Source organism: Pleurodeles waltl, chromosome 4_1 (genome assembly GCF_031143425.1).
Source record: "Pleurodeles waltl isolate 20211129_DDA chromosome 4_1, aPleWal1.hap1.20221129, whole genome shotgun sequence".
NCBI classification, from domain to species: domain Eukaryota; kingdom Metazoa; phylum Chordata; class Amphibia; order Caudata; family Salamandridae; genus Pleurodeles; species Pleurodeles waltl.
The window spans coordinates 359,978,486-359,992,584 of NC_090442.1; positions in this window are offsets into that span (position 1 = coordinate 359,978,486).

A 14,099-nucleotide genomic window follows, 5' to 3' on the forward strand; every position below is an offset into this window, starting at 1 on the left:
TGCCGCCAACATACCACCCCCGCAGTGAATTATCGTCATCCATATTATGACTCACACATAGCAATCTGTCACTATACAGCCACACACACAAGTCCGCCCGTCCAAAGGTCAGTGATAAACTGGCGGTAGCAAAACCCACACTGTTAAGCCAACAGAACTACGCCCACAGCATTATGACCCATGAATCAGCATTCAATTACGCTAAACCATTGGCGGCACATACCGCTGCGCTCAAAACACACAAACAAAACAACACTACATTGGACAATTTGGAGAACACACACCTGACACACATACACACACCACACCCACACATCAACACGACTATAAAACACACACCCACATTACCCACAACCCTTTACGAATACAAACAATTGCAACAAGAGAGATAGCAAGACCACAGACAAGACGACAGCCACACACTACCATAACCTATACACCATCCACGCGCCTTACACCCCAGAACAAGGGATGACATGAGGAAGAGGTGGAACGACCTACAGGGGAAGGTGCATTCCACAGAAGCAAGACACCAAATAGCTGTACAGAGGACTTGCGTTGGAACCCCACCTCTTCCCCCACAACTAACAACATGGGAGGAGCAAGTCTTGGCAATCATGCATCCTGAGGGCCTGACGAGTAGGAGGTGGCCTGGACTCTGGTAAGTCAAATCTCTATTACTATCACCCCCCCCACCTGAATGCCATCTTAAACCCCCACCCTTACCCTCACTCCCATCACTCCACCACCTCACACACACCCCACCATCACAATTCACCCCTCCCAATTCCAATCCCTGTATGTAACACCAATGCATAGACTCCCATCACAGACCTGCATGGACACCCATCACTAAAGCATGCATACTAGAGAGAATCACCTAGCCCACAAAATAACTACTCACACAAGGCAAAGCTGACAGGGCAATAGCATCCATAGAGAGCAACACAACTATGCACAAGATGACACACACAGAAACAACAACACTGCATTTACATCCCCACAGGTCCCCCACCAAACGTCACCGGAGAGGAGGTGCCAGCAACATCCATTCCCCCCCCCAGAAGAGGCCCACAGTGGTGACAGCAGCTCTGGATGACCAACCTGACCCATCAGGGATCTCCGGACAGTCGGTAACCCAGGCACAGTCCCATACCACCAAAGAGCCTCCCAACTCAGGAAACACCAGCACAGTACCCAATCAGCAACCCCAGGCCACACCACAAACACAGGACAATCAGGGACCTGGGGTCAGTGGCAGTGGGCACACGGTTCAGGGGACAGAGACCCAGGACAACAGGGAAGCTGGGAGGACTGCTGTGCAACAGGGGGAGGACAGACCTAGGGAACTGACTCTCCAGGAGGCACTCACCAACATCCTGGGAGCATACCACCATTCCCAGGAGACAATGGGCCAGATACTGGACAAGTTGCAGGAGACCCAGCGGCTGCAGGAAGGACAGTACCTAGGGATTAGGGAGGACTTGAAGGACTTCTCACCACCCTGGTCATCATTGCAGGGGTGCTGGCAGACATGACGAAAACCATGAGTGAGGCAGTGGCACACCAGAGGACCTTTGACCCTAGCCAAACCAATGAACAGCCTTTCCCCTCCGCTGCCGCTATTGGACAGGAGGCCCTGCCACAGGAACAACAGGCCACCAGCACCCCACCCCCTACAGAAGGAGAACCACCCCGCAAATGGTCCCTGCGATCCAGGCAGAAGCTAGATACTACTGCCAAGACCCCTGCCAGGAAATAAGACTCTTCTTGTCCCACACTGTCACCCTGTCCACCCTGAACTGCCATTGCTCCCCTTCCCATGCCCCCTTGGAAAATGCGCCTGTGATACAAATTTCCTGGACATTCCTCCACCATCACCCCAGCCCATTGCACACCCCCCTCTACTTATTAGCACTTAAATAAACACCATTTGAATAAATACTAGTATGGAGTCTATCAAATGATTGAAATATGTATTTGTTTAACAAGCTTTAAACACTGCAATACAACTGTACAGTAATGTATACATATGAATGACCTGTCGTTGGCTGCAGTCAACACACCAGGAGTGATAGTGGGGCACAAATATCTGAAAATAGAGATGCCAAAGGGTACAGTAAGTGGCCATAGAAGTGGGAAAGTCAGCCTGCCAGTGACAATGTCAAACACAAAACTGTCAATGTAAAGTGAAATTACCTGTGTATCATTGGAAGTATTGTTGTATTATTGCACTTCTGTTGTCCTCATCCTCATCCTCTGCCTCCTCGTCTTCACTGTCCGCAGGGTCCACTGCTGCCACACGCCCATCTCCAGCCTCATCCTCCTGCAGAAAAGGCACCTGGCGACGTAAGGCAAGGTTGTGCAACATTCAGCATGCCACGATGATCTGTCACACCTTCTAGGGTGAGTAGTACAGGGATCCACACCACACCCATACACCAACACCTACTGGGTGGGAACCAGGGCTCACCAATTAGCCACACCCAGTGCCTCTGGAGTTGAGCCATCACATATGGGATGTTGCTATTCCTTAAGATAAAGGCATCATGCACAGACCCAGGATACTTTGTATTGACATGGGAGATATACTGATCCACCAGGCACACTATCTTCACATTCATGGAGTGAAAGCTCTTTCGATTTTGGAACACCTGTTCATTTCTCCGGGGGGAACAAATGCAATATATGTACCGTCTATTGCCCCAATAATGTTGGAGATATGTCCCATTGCATAGAAATCCGCTTTCACTGTGGCCAAATCCTCCACCTGGGGGGAAAATGATGTACCTGCGCATGTGGTTAATCAGGGCAGACCACACTCTGGTCAGCACAATTGAGAACATTGGCTGAGACATTCCTGCTGCCAAGCCCACTGTCACTTGGAAGGTGCCAGGAAAAGGAGCACTGATAAGACTTGCACAAGAAGGGGTATCCCGGAGGGCTGACACGTAGCAGATACCAGGTCAGGTTCCAATTGGGTACACAGCTCTGTGATTCTGGCCCTGTCCAGTCTCTAGTTGAGGATAATGTGCCTGTCCTCCATTGTTGCCAAGTCTACCAGGGGCCTGTACATGGGGGGATGTCTCCATCTCCTAATCATTCGCAGCGGTTGCAGTCTAGGGGACAAATGTGAGCAGCTGGTCAGTATTCCATATTTCCATCACTACACTGCATTGCATGTTGTGACTATAAAAATATATTGTTGGATAGGCCCAAATGGTGCCTATGTGTACTGTGATGCAGTTAGGTGCCATGACCTGCCCCCCCTGAAATGGCATCCGCTTGTCCTGTATGGAGGGGCAGGTGGAAATGAGGTAACATTGCTGACATTGTGCGCCGTTGATGGAGGCGGTCGAGAACAGCCTTGCAACTCCTCGTTAGATACCATTGGGCCCTAAGGGTTACAGTGGCCAGTGGTGATGTATGCTGGCGGTGACGGTACGCACCACCGTGGACGTGACCGCCATTTACTATCTGTTCACTCACTTGCTACCTGACCTTCAACAGGAGAGGATCTACACTGCAAGTGCTGCTGTGACATGTGTCTAGAACCGACCATGGCTTGTGTCACTGGGGAAGGGGACCCTGCCGTCACCGCTGCGGAGTTGGAGAGACTGGTGGATGGGGTCCTACCCCAGTACCAAATGCTGTATGGGCCTCCAGACCAACAGGTAAGTACACTGTAAGCACGATGCATAGGGCATGAATGCATGGAGTGCTCTGTGTGAGGGCCTCAGGTGGGGGGGTTGGTGGAAGGGCTCTGGGCAGCGTGCTGCATGTATGGTGGGCAATGTCTGAGTGTAAGGGTATGTGAGTGCTATGGCGGGCCATGAGTGTAACAGGCAGGACGGACTGACTGATACCTTTGTATTTCCCTGCAGGTCAGCGCCCATCAAAAAAAGGGTATATGGCGGGCCATCGCCAAGGAAGTGAGGACCCTAGGGGTCTACGGCAGGCAGAGCACCCACTGTTGCAAACAGTGTGAATACCTGAGACACTGGGCATGAAAGACGGCGGAGGCCCAGCTGGGGATGGCCTCCCAATGACAAAGGGGTGCTCGTTGAACCCTGACCCCCCCATTAGCCTGCATACTGGCGGTGGCCTATCCGGAGCTGGATGGGCACTTGGAGGCATCACAGCAGCCACAAGGGGGTGAGTACAGGGCCCCAATATACTACTTGAACATGGTGGGGTGGCGTCCGGGTGGGGAATGTGGGCCTGTGGGTGCCCCTAGGCCAGGCTGGACATTTCAGGGTAGGGCCCATGTTGGGCAGGGTCTGATGTACATCTCCTTCAACAAAGCTAGTAGGCATCCACTAATGGGCAGGTGTCTGTGGGTCTCAGGTATGCTGCAATTGGCGTTAGGTGTCCCTGTCCATCGGCTGGTGACTAGCATTGTGACTTGTAGGGCATTGCCTAATGCGTAGGGGTGTTCCCTGTGTGTGTCGTGTATGCCAACGGTGGTGTTGTTGTCGCCATCGACCAAGGGTATCCTTTGTCTCTCCCCCCCTTTTTGTTTTGTCGCCCTGTCCTTATGTGCATTAGTATCAACTGGTGGAGGAGCAGAGGCACCGAGCTGCATTCCAAAAGGCCCAGGAGGTCGAATCCACCAACGGTAAGGGCACCAGTGGGACGGAGGGCGAGGTGAGCACCACGGCAGAGAATGGAGGGGACAGTTATGATAGTGATACCTCCTCTGAGGGGAGCTCCCTGGTGGTGGCAGACACCTCTGTGCCCACCCCAACTACACGTACAGCTGCCACCCCCGTACCAGCACTGCCGTCCCAGAAGCCGCTCAGCGTGTTTCCCGTGCCCACTCACTCAGGAAGGTAGGCATCTCCTTTGCCCCAGGCACCTCAGGCCCTGCCCCAGTTAGCCCTGATGCCCTCAGTGAGGAGGTTATTGACATCCATCTCTGTTGGGCAATCAACCATTGTGAATGCCATCCATGGGCTGGCAGCCCATTTGCAACAAACAAATACATTCCTGGAGGGCATTCACTCTGGCATGGCGGCCCAACAGAGATCAATCCAGGCTCTGGCCTTCTCCCTGATAGCAGCCATTGTCCCTTTTTCTAGCCTCCCCCTCCAACTTCCTCTGCCCAATCTCATTCCCCTCAATCCCAGCCTATCCCAAGCACACAGGCAGACCAGCATGCACCCAGGACAACACACAGGAGTGGTTCAGGAAAACACAAACACCACACTTCATCCCACAGGTACTCACTCAAACACCATCCAGATGCAGACATACCAACATCCACTACCTCCACTCTGTCCCTCTCGTCGTCCACCTCCCTCCTAGTAGTGTCTACACTCACAGCTGCATGCACTACATCCTCATCCGCAACCACCACCACGCCTATTACTACACACCCCTCACTGGCAGTCACCACCCACACATACATGCACACATCCCATGTGTCCTCTCCCATTGTGTCTGTGCCACCTCCTCCCAAAGTACACAAACACAAGCACTCAGACACCCAACAGCCATCCACCTCACAAAAGCATCCAGCCCATGCACCTGCACCCAAATACAGCAGACAGAAACCTCCTACAACCACTCCTTCTTCCTCCACTCCCAAACCTTCACCCTCTTCCCGCCGCAATGTCCCTTAGAGGATTTTCCTCTCCACCCTTGACCTCTTCCCTACCACTTTCCCCCGTCCTTCTCATCGGGCTACGGTGGTCAGAACCCAGAAGAGCAACTCAGCCACCCAGTCCATGGCCACAGAGGTGTCGACAGCTACTGCAGGTGGGAGAGGATCCCGGGCACCAGGCAGCAACACTGACAGGGTGCCTGCACCAGGTGCATCAAGGAAGGGCAAGGAGGCACCACCAGCTGCGTCTAGGAAGGGCAAGGAGGCACCACTAGCTGCAAAAGGGAAGGGCAAGGGGCAATCCCTGGCAGCTGACAGGAAGGGCAAGGGGGCTGCACCAGAAGGCAGGAAGGACAGGAAGCCTGGTGCTGGGACTCATTCAGAGCCCCCACCACAAACCATGGTGGTTCAGCCATCCGAGCCTGCAGGGAATGGGCTGGAGCCTCCCCCACCACTGCCAGCACTGCCAGCACTGCCACCAGCACTACTGCCAGCAGCAGCAGCCCCAGTGGGCAGCCGTCCAAGGCTGCAGGGGATGGGCTGGAGCCTCCCACCCACCACTGCCAGCCCCGCCATCAGCACCATCACTGCCACTACTGAGCAGCCATCCCGCCGGCGGACATTGTGTAATCCTGCCTCTATGGGCTGTTGTGCGTCCTGGCCCCTGCAAATCCTGTGGGTCTGACACCCAGGTGAGAGACTGTGACCTTGCACTTCCCAAGATCTGCATCACAGGACACAATGCCCCCTCCAAAACCAGTGGATGAAGACATCCACTCACCCCATCATTCCCAGGATGAAGCACACTGGGCACAAGGCCCCCTCCAGAACCAGTGGAGAAGCCACCTACTAGAGAGACTGTGGCCTTGCACTCCCCAGGACAAAGCACAGGGCATGTTGCCCCTCCAGAGCATGTGGGCAAACCACCCACTTGAGAGCATGTGGTCTTGCACTCCCCGGACCAAGCAGTGGGCAAACCACCCACTAGAGAGACTGTGGCCTTGCACTCACCAGGACCAGGCACAGGGCATGTTGCCCCCTCCAGAGCATGTGGGCACACCACCCACTTAAGAGACTATGGCCTTGCACTCTTCAGGACCAAGCAGTGGGCAAACCACCACTTGAGAGACTGTGGCTTTGCACTCCCCAGGACCAAGCAGTGGGAAAAACACCCACTAGAGAGACTGTGGCCTGGCACCCCCCAGGACATCACACAGGGCATGTAGCCCCTTCCAGGACCAGTGGTGTTGTACCATCTTCCGGCTGAGGTGCCCCCCATTCCCTGTCCCCCTGAGGTCCCTGTGTATTTTCGGCCTGATGCCCCTGCAGTGTTCTCTCCGTGTTGTTGCAGGAGTGAGGTGGGGCCTTAGCCTATGTGATGTGGCCCTGTGGTCCACAGACATTAGGGACTGAGCAGTGCCCCTCCATTAGTAAATATGTGTATACGTTTGTATTTTGATGCACTTATTCATGTTATTTTATCGTATTACTCTTACTTCCTTCCAATAATTTTGTCCTTACATTATTCCTGAGGGCTACGAGGTAGATATGTAATGTTTGTGCATCTGATTGTGTGTATGGTGTTGGGGGTGTTGCGTGTTGCGTGTTGCGTGTTGCGTGTGTGTGTCCCTCTCTTTTTCCTCCCCCCTCCCTTGTGTGCTAGTCGGCAGTACTCACTGTGGTTGTCTTCGCCGGCGTTGCTGCTCATAATGCAGGAAAAAAGGTAGACGAGCATCGGAAATATGTGCATCTTGGGCTCCATGATGTTGTGGTTGTTCCATGAGTCTCCTGAGGTGAGCCATTTGACTTCTATGTTCTGTTTCTGCCGTGCTTTTGATGTCGTTGGTACCACCCCAGAAATGGTGGCAGATAGGCCGTAATAGTGTGGGCGGTATTTTGTCTTCCGCCTGGCTGTTGGCAGTTACCGCTGTGGTGTTGTTGATACTGCCTTGGTGGTCGGTGTGTTAAAGTGGATGTCTGTCTGAGTGGATTCCGCCGTGGTCATAATTCAATTTTTTTTACCACCGGCCTGTTAGCAGTATTACCGCTGCCTTATCACCAACCGCCAGGTTTGTAATGAGTTCCATATTAACATACACAATCCAATACAAAATATTAAAAAATAGTAGCTGAGCTTCAAGATTGTTAGAAAATCCGGATGTCACCACACATGCACTAGGTATGTGTTTGTAAGTATCTTGACCCTGACTTAAATCACGTAATTCCAAGTGGTAGATGTTAAGCAAATATACCTATAAAATTCACTGAGAAACAGGACCGATGAGAGGGAAGAATCAAATTCGATTGATGTTCATGTGGAAGCAGTGATTGCAAGCTTCAAGTTTTGGAAGGCTCAAAGGGTCAGTAAAAACCTGGAGGACTGTTTGTGGATCTGCCCAGATGTTGGAAGCATCTTGGCAGAGGAAATGTCATTGAAAGCACTGCCTGCCCTATTTAGCTATCCCAGCCCACCTGGTTGTAATCTCTGTGCTGTGTGCTGTGAAAGGAGCAGTTGCCACTGAGACACTCATCCCAGCAAGACAGCCTCACAGAAAATGTTCTTTGTCCATAGAAAACAAGCTCCCAAAGCAGGAGTCTAATGTCTGTAACCAAAAAAGTAGCCCCAACATCCAGGGAGTTCGGGAGTGTGGGACTCATTCTACATTTTTTCTGCTTGGTGGACAAGAAAACTCCTGTGATGGTTACTCTGTTCTAAATATGGAGGGGCAACCACCACTATGACCCACCATCTGACTCTGCCTTATGGCAGGTGGACCACTAGGTCAGGGGTTACTATTGGAGGAGCAAGCAGGAGCTATGCTCATGCCAACCCAGGGAGGCCCACACTGTCTCAATGGAGCAGGGGAACACAGGTTTAATGTGATAGGAGAATTTCTGATTGACAGCATTAACTCTACTCTGCAAACCTAAACAAGGTCCTCAGTGTCTTCTACCTCCTCACTCAAATGTCCTAAATGCTCATCCAGGGCATTGTCTGAATGGAGTAGGCTTACCACACAGAGGGGAGTCAATCTAAAGGGTCCATCAACAGTACTAGTATTACTTATTTCTAGGATATGGTTGTTGAACCAAATTCAACTGTTTAGTCAGATCCAGTATTAGCCTTAGGTAATTGGATGGAACAAATGTTCTTATAGAGCATCAATAATATGTTGCATATCTCTATGGTGTCCAGTGTAAGGTGAAACTGCCATTGTGAGCATGTGTACTGTTTTTCATCATTCATCAAGCAGACAGTGACTGTGGCCAGACGACCGCACTGCAAGCATGTGGCAGATACTTTGCATATATGAGGCTCCCGCTGGACTGTCGCAAGTGACACCACTTCCTCTTAAAACTCTCCCATCCTCAAGGCTTCAGCTGCAGGGAGTACCACGTGGCTATCTTGAGGGATGAGGTGTGGTTCAGTGGGTGTCCGCTGCGTGGTGCTACAGCCACTCATTCCAGGCAGCAACTGTCTCCCAGATGCTGTGGGTCTCACCACCCACATGGACACTGCAGATGCAGGTGCAGCTTCAGGCCCTTCACACTTGCTGATAGCGTGCCAACAATGACTCAGCAAATGGCATGGATGGTGGAGAGTCATGCACTAGGTTACTGTACTTCCTCAGTGCATCATGCAGTACTCAGCAGGTAGGTGGAGCAGGGGTAGGGACCAGTGAATCTGGCATATGGCAGGTGGCAGCCTCTCTGCGATATGGCTTAAGTTCATGTCTTGCCTCAACTTCAAGGGCCAGGATGTATCCATCATCGGTGTCCTACCAATAGTGTTTGTTTCATTTCTCCATGCTGTCTGCCAACTGGCAGTGTTTCACAGCAGGTGGATGGAATCAGTTACAGCATGGTGCAGGAGGCAAACGGTCTCTGTTTGCTTATGCAGGGGAAGATTTTATTCTTTTCTTGCGGCGACATGACCTCTTCCCTGGGCAGGCGATAGAGGAAGTGCCAATATATATCCACCTCACCTATGGCAGCAAATGGTGGTGAAGAATGGCATGTGGGGTTAGATTTCTCATTGCCAATGTGATGTTGGTGCACCCTAGGCCCCCATGCTAAATAAAGGACAACACATACACTGTGTGTAATGGTACTGAAGTGGTCCAGGGCACTTGTGTCTGGCCCCTTTTATTAGCAGGTGTCATGTCACTTGTGACGCCTGTGTTGGATGGATGTGGGTGTCAGGGAGCAGTTGAAACTGTTATGTATCCAGCTGGATACTGCACAAGTCATGCAGGGCAAAAGCTCAGTGTGCAATATGAATGCAGAGTGAGACGTTTGCTCCCAGTAATGAAAAAAAATGGCCTAGTAATGACTAAGACCTCATTTTAAATGGGCCATAAGTCCTGACTTTGTAGGTTACTTCTGTTTTTCGCTGGATCGACAGTCACCGGCAGAATTGTGTGACAAAACACCATTTCAGATGGTAATTCCTCATGTCTTAGGGACAGTTTCCAGTACAATGGAGAATTCAGCAGTGGCAGTAATTCTGTTTGATGGAATATATTTCCTAGTCACCTAAAATGCGGACGTAAACAGTAAAGCAATTGTTAAACCACTCATAATATATTGAATGGCTTAATAAAGAATTTGGAAGAGTTTTCATTGCTGTACACGATTTTGATGGAAAAACGTACCTGTTTCAGTTTACTAGAGGTGTGTAGAGTGATGTTTTAAACAGATGAGCTGTGCCACAGAATTGAAGAGCTGCAGCTCTGGTATTAGCAGGGGACATGGAAAATTCAAATGCTCTAAATTGGTATCCAGTACTGTGGGTGTTGATTGTGGTAGCCAGCCTTAGGGGCCCATTATGAGGCTCACGGGCCGATCGTTGGCCCACCAGCCCCTTGGTGAGATAACCTCTACGGACATGGAAGTCTGCTCACCGGGCCTATTATGACTTTCCCGCTGGGCTGACCGACAGGAACCAAGGTACTGCAGCATTGTTTCCAGCTCATAATTCAGCCAGCAGCAATGTTGTTGCACGCAGGGTGCACCAGCACCCTTGAAATACGCACTGTCTGCAGAGCAGACAGTGGGCATTTCAAGGGTGCTGGGCAGGCAGACCCCTGCACTGCCCATGCCATGGGGAAACTGCCTTGAAAAGGCTGTCAGAGAGCAAGGTTGTAATCAGCACAGTGGCGCTGAGTTTCATGCCACAGTGGCTGGCTACAACCAAAACCACTGTCAGTCTATCAGAATCTTTGATCCCGGTGGGTATCACAGTTTGTAGGCGGGTCCATCTGCCTATCTTGCAATGTGACAGTCTGACCGCCACCGCTCTATGTTTTACTGAATATTTTTAGTCTTGGCCTCAGTAGTGCAAAATAAGAGAAATAGGAAACAATTTTTAACATGGGCTGATTTGAGGTTTGAGTTTTCTGAAATAAATTTGCCATTACCAGACTCTCTGCAGTGAAGAATTAATCTGTGGAATTACCATCACACTATGGATAGTATACCAGTGATAATTCTTCTGGTGGAGTCTACATTGACAAAGAATATGCCAACTGGGTACATACCAATCACACTGTAATTCAGCCTATTTATAATTACCTCTTGACTCGTATGAGCTCTATTGTGTTCAACTTGTATCCCAAACATTATAGATGACTCTCAAACAAGTTTGCCATACAAAAGATTGCATTTCGGAACATCAGTCCAAAATACAATAATGTTATCCAGCAAAAATATTGTAGCCAGAACAATATGCAGGTAAGCATATATTTACTATTCTCAACTCCACATCTACATATCTTCAAGCTATATATTGTCAAGGTACAAAGCTATGGAAGTACAGAATGTTCAGTGGTTGCCTTTGTCACAGGTAGGGCAACACCTTAAGAAGGCAGCGGTTTAGTACAGCATTTCCCTGCCAGGGTGCACACCCTTCCTCCCCCTGATTTGTTCTCCCAATAGAACTGGCGAAAGCAGGACCCCCTCTGGCGAATGCCCCTCCAGTTAAATCACTTCCATGGCAGGGTGGGGAACTCACTTAACATACATCGCAACACCCTGAGTCTTCGTCTTTGGGCTATGCTATGCAGTGAAATATACAATATAAATACTTACCTTCACAATATTGTGATACTCACTGTTCTTGCTACAATATTTTTTTTAAACACAATATTCTGGGAGATAGACACTCGGCAATGCGGTAGCCAAAGCCTTCAACTAATCAGAAGTGTTAAGGATTAAGGATGGCATTAAGGCAGATAAGCAACGAGCAGTTTATTCTTGGAAGCTAAATAAAGTAAAACATGCACAATAAATATAGTAACATTTAAAAACAAGAACTTGTCATTTTTATGAGCCACTTGTTTTTCCATTGGCTGGTAAAATATGTTCGGCACTGACAGTTTTCATTTCTACCAAAGATAACTGAGCAATCTAATTAATCAGTAATAAACCTATCTTTATTGAATCACCTTATTAACATCTAGGTCCTCTTAAGGTCTCTGCCAGGATGATAACTTGTATTAGGACTGAGTAATATAGTTAATGTCATGACACAGACAAACTGGAACTAAACAATGTTAATTAAATAAGACAGCACTGTGCATAAAACCCACCAGAAAACAACACAATTACCTGCTAAATAATATGGTACAAAGCCTTTCACTCTCTCTCTAGTCTATCTATATATATGTGTGTATGTATATATACATATATGTATATATATATATATATATATATATATATATACATATACATACATGTTTATATTCACAGAAAAAAACAAAGGTTAGAGGGACGTTATAGTAAGGTTCTGAATTTACATGCACAAAACCATAGAAATGCAGCTGTTATAGAGTTATTTCGAGTAACAATAACTTATGCCCCAAGGTAACTATAACTCGCAACCCCATGCACAGATTTTTCATCAATAATTTTATGGCAAAATATTGTAGCGATAATTTCAATTATTCCACAGAAGATGTCATCAATGATGTAATAGGTGGAGTAATTAGCTGTGAATGGTGACGGCATGAGTTAATGCTACTTTGGGGCATGAGTTACAGTTACTTGAAATTACTTTAATTACAACAGCTGAATTTCTACAGTATTTTGTGTGTAAATTTTGTCAATGCATTTCTAAGGTTTTCTTTAGTACTGTTTCCTATATATCATCCCTGTAACCCTTGTTTTTTCAGTGAATTTCAAAGGGTTTTTTAACGTTAAAGTAATATTAAAATACCTTACATTAATCCAACCCTTCCCGCATATGGAGGTAATGGAAGGTGCCCTTGAAGTTAAAATGAGAGCATATGTTCTGTAAATTCACACTAATTCATCAGTGATATGAGAATGTAGTCTAACATTCTCAGTAAAACATGTATTTCCAACAGGAGCAGCCAGCTGGTCTGAAGCTTTAGTACAGTGTTCTAATGAGCAACCAGAGTGCTGACATTCTAAATTTTTATAAAAAGTGTAGCACATCTCAATGCCATTGTGGTGGAACGGAAGTGGAAAACTGAAAGCATGTTCTACTGATGATACTGCAGTAAATGAGGGAATTAAGGAACTTCATAACAAATAAGTCTCCCAAGCTGGCTACCAGAGAAAAAACAGCCCAAATGTAGCACAAATATCACCCAAATATAGCCCAAACATAGCCCAGTAATAGAAGTGTGCAAAACACTTAGGCCCGTATTTATACATTTTTTGCGCCGAATTTGCGTCGTTTCTTGACGCAAAAACGGCGCAAACTTGCAAAATACCATTGTATTTTGTAGGTTTGCGCCGTTTTGCGTCAAAAAGCGGCGCAAATGCGGCGCTAAAAAAAGTATAAATACGGGCCTTAGGGCCTGATTTTGCTATTGGCGGATGTGTTACTCCGTCACAACAGTGACGGATATCTGGTCTAACAATATCTAAATCCCCTTATATCCTATGGGATTTAGACATTGGCGGGTGAGATATCTGCCATTGTTGTGTAACTCGCCCACCAATATCTAAACCGGGCCCTTAGTTTTTTTTTTTTTTGCAGTTTTACATAGCACAGCCTTTGACCCGAAAGTATTGAATCGCTTTACATGCGCATCAGTTACATTACACAAGGACACATTCATTTTGGTTTTAGGCATGGTGAGATTAAGTGGTTTGCCCAGAAGCACATGATGTCGAGCTGATGTCAAAACTTGAATCTGGTTCCCCAGTTTTAAAGTCTGCAGCTCTGGCTGTAATTCCACATCCACTCTCCTAAGTGTCTCAAATAATCAAGTGATCAACTGGATAAAAACACATAAAGCCGGACCAAGGCTGTACTAAATTAGGTACAAAAGTATTATGGTAGTTACACGTCACAATGTAAAATATAAAATAACTAGCACACTTATTGCATGATGTCATCAGATATGTGATCAATGATGTAATTTGACATGTCATCAGTGGTGTCATAAATTATGTCATGGAACATGTCATATGTGAGGTTACGAGCAGTGCACAGCAGAGGATGACATTATAGTTAAGGCTG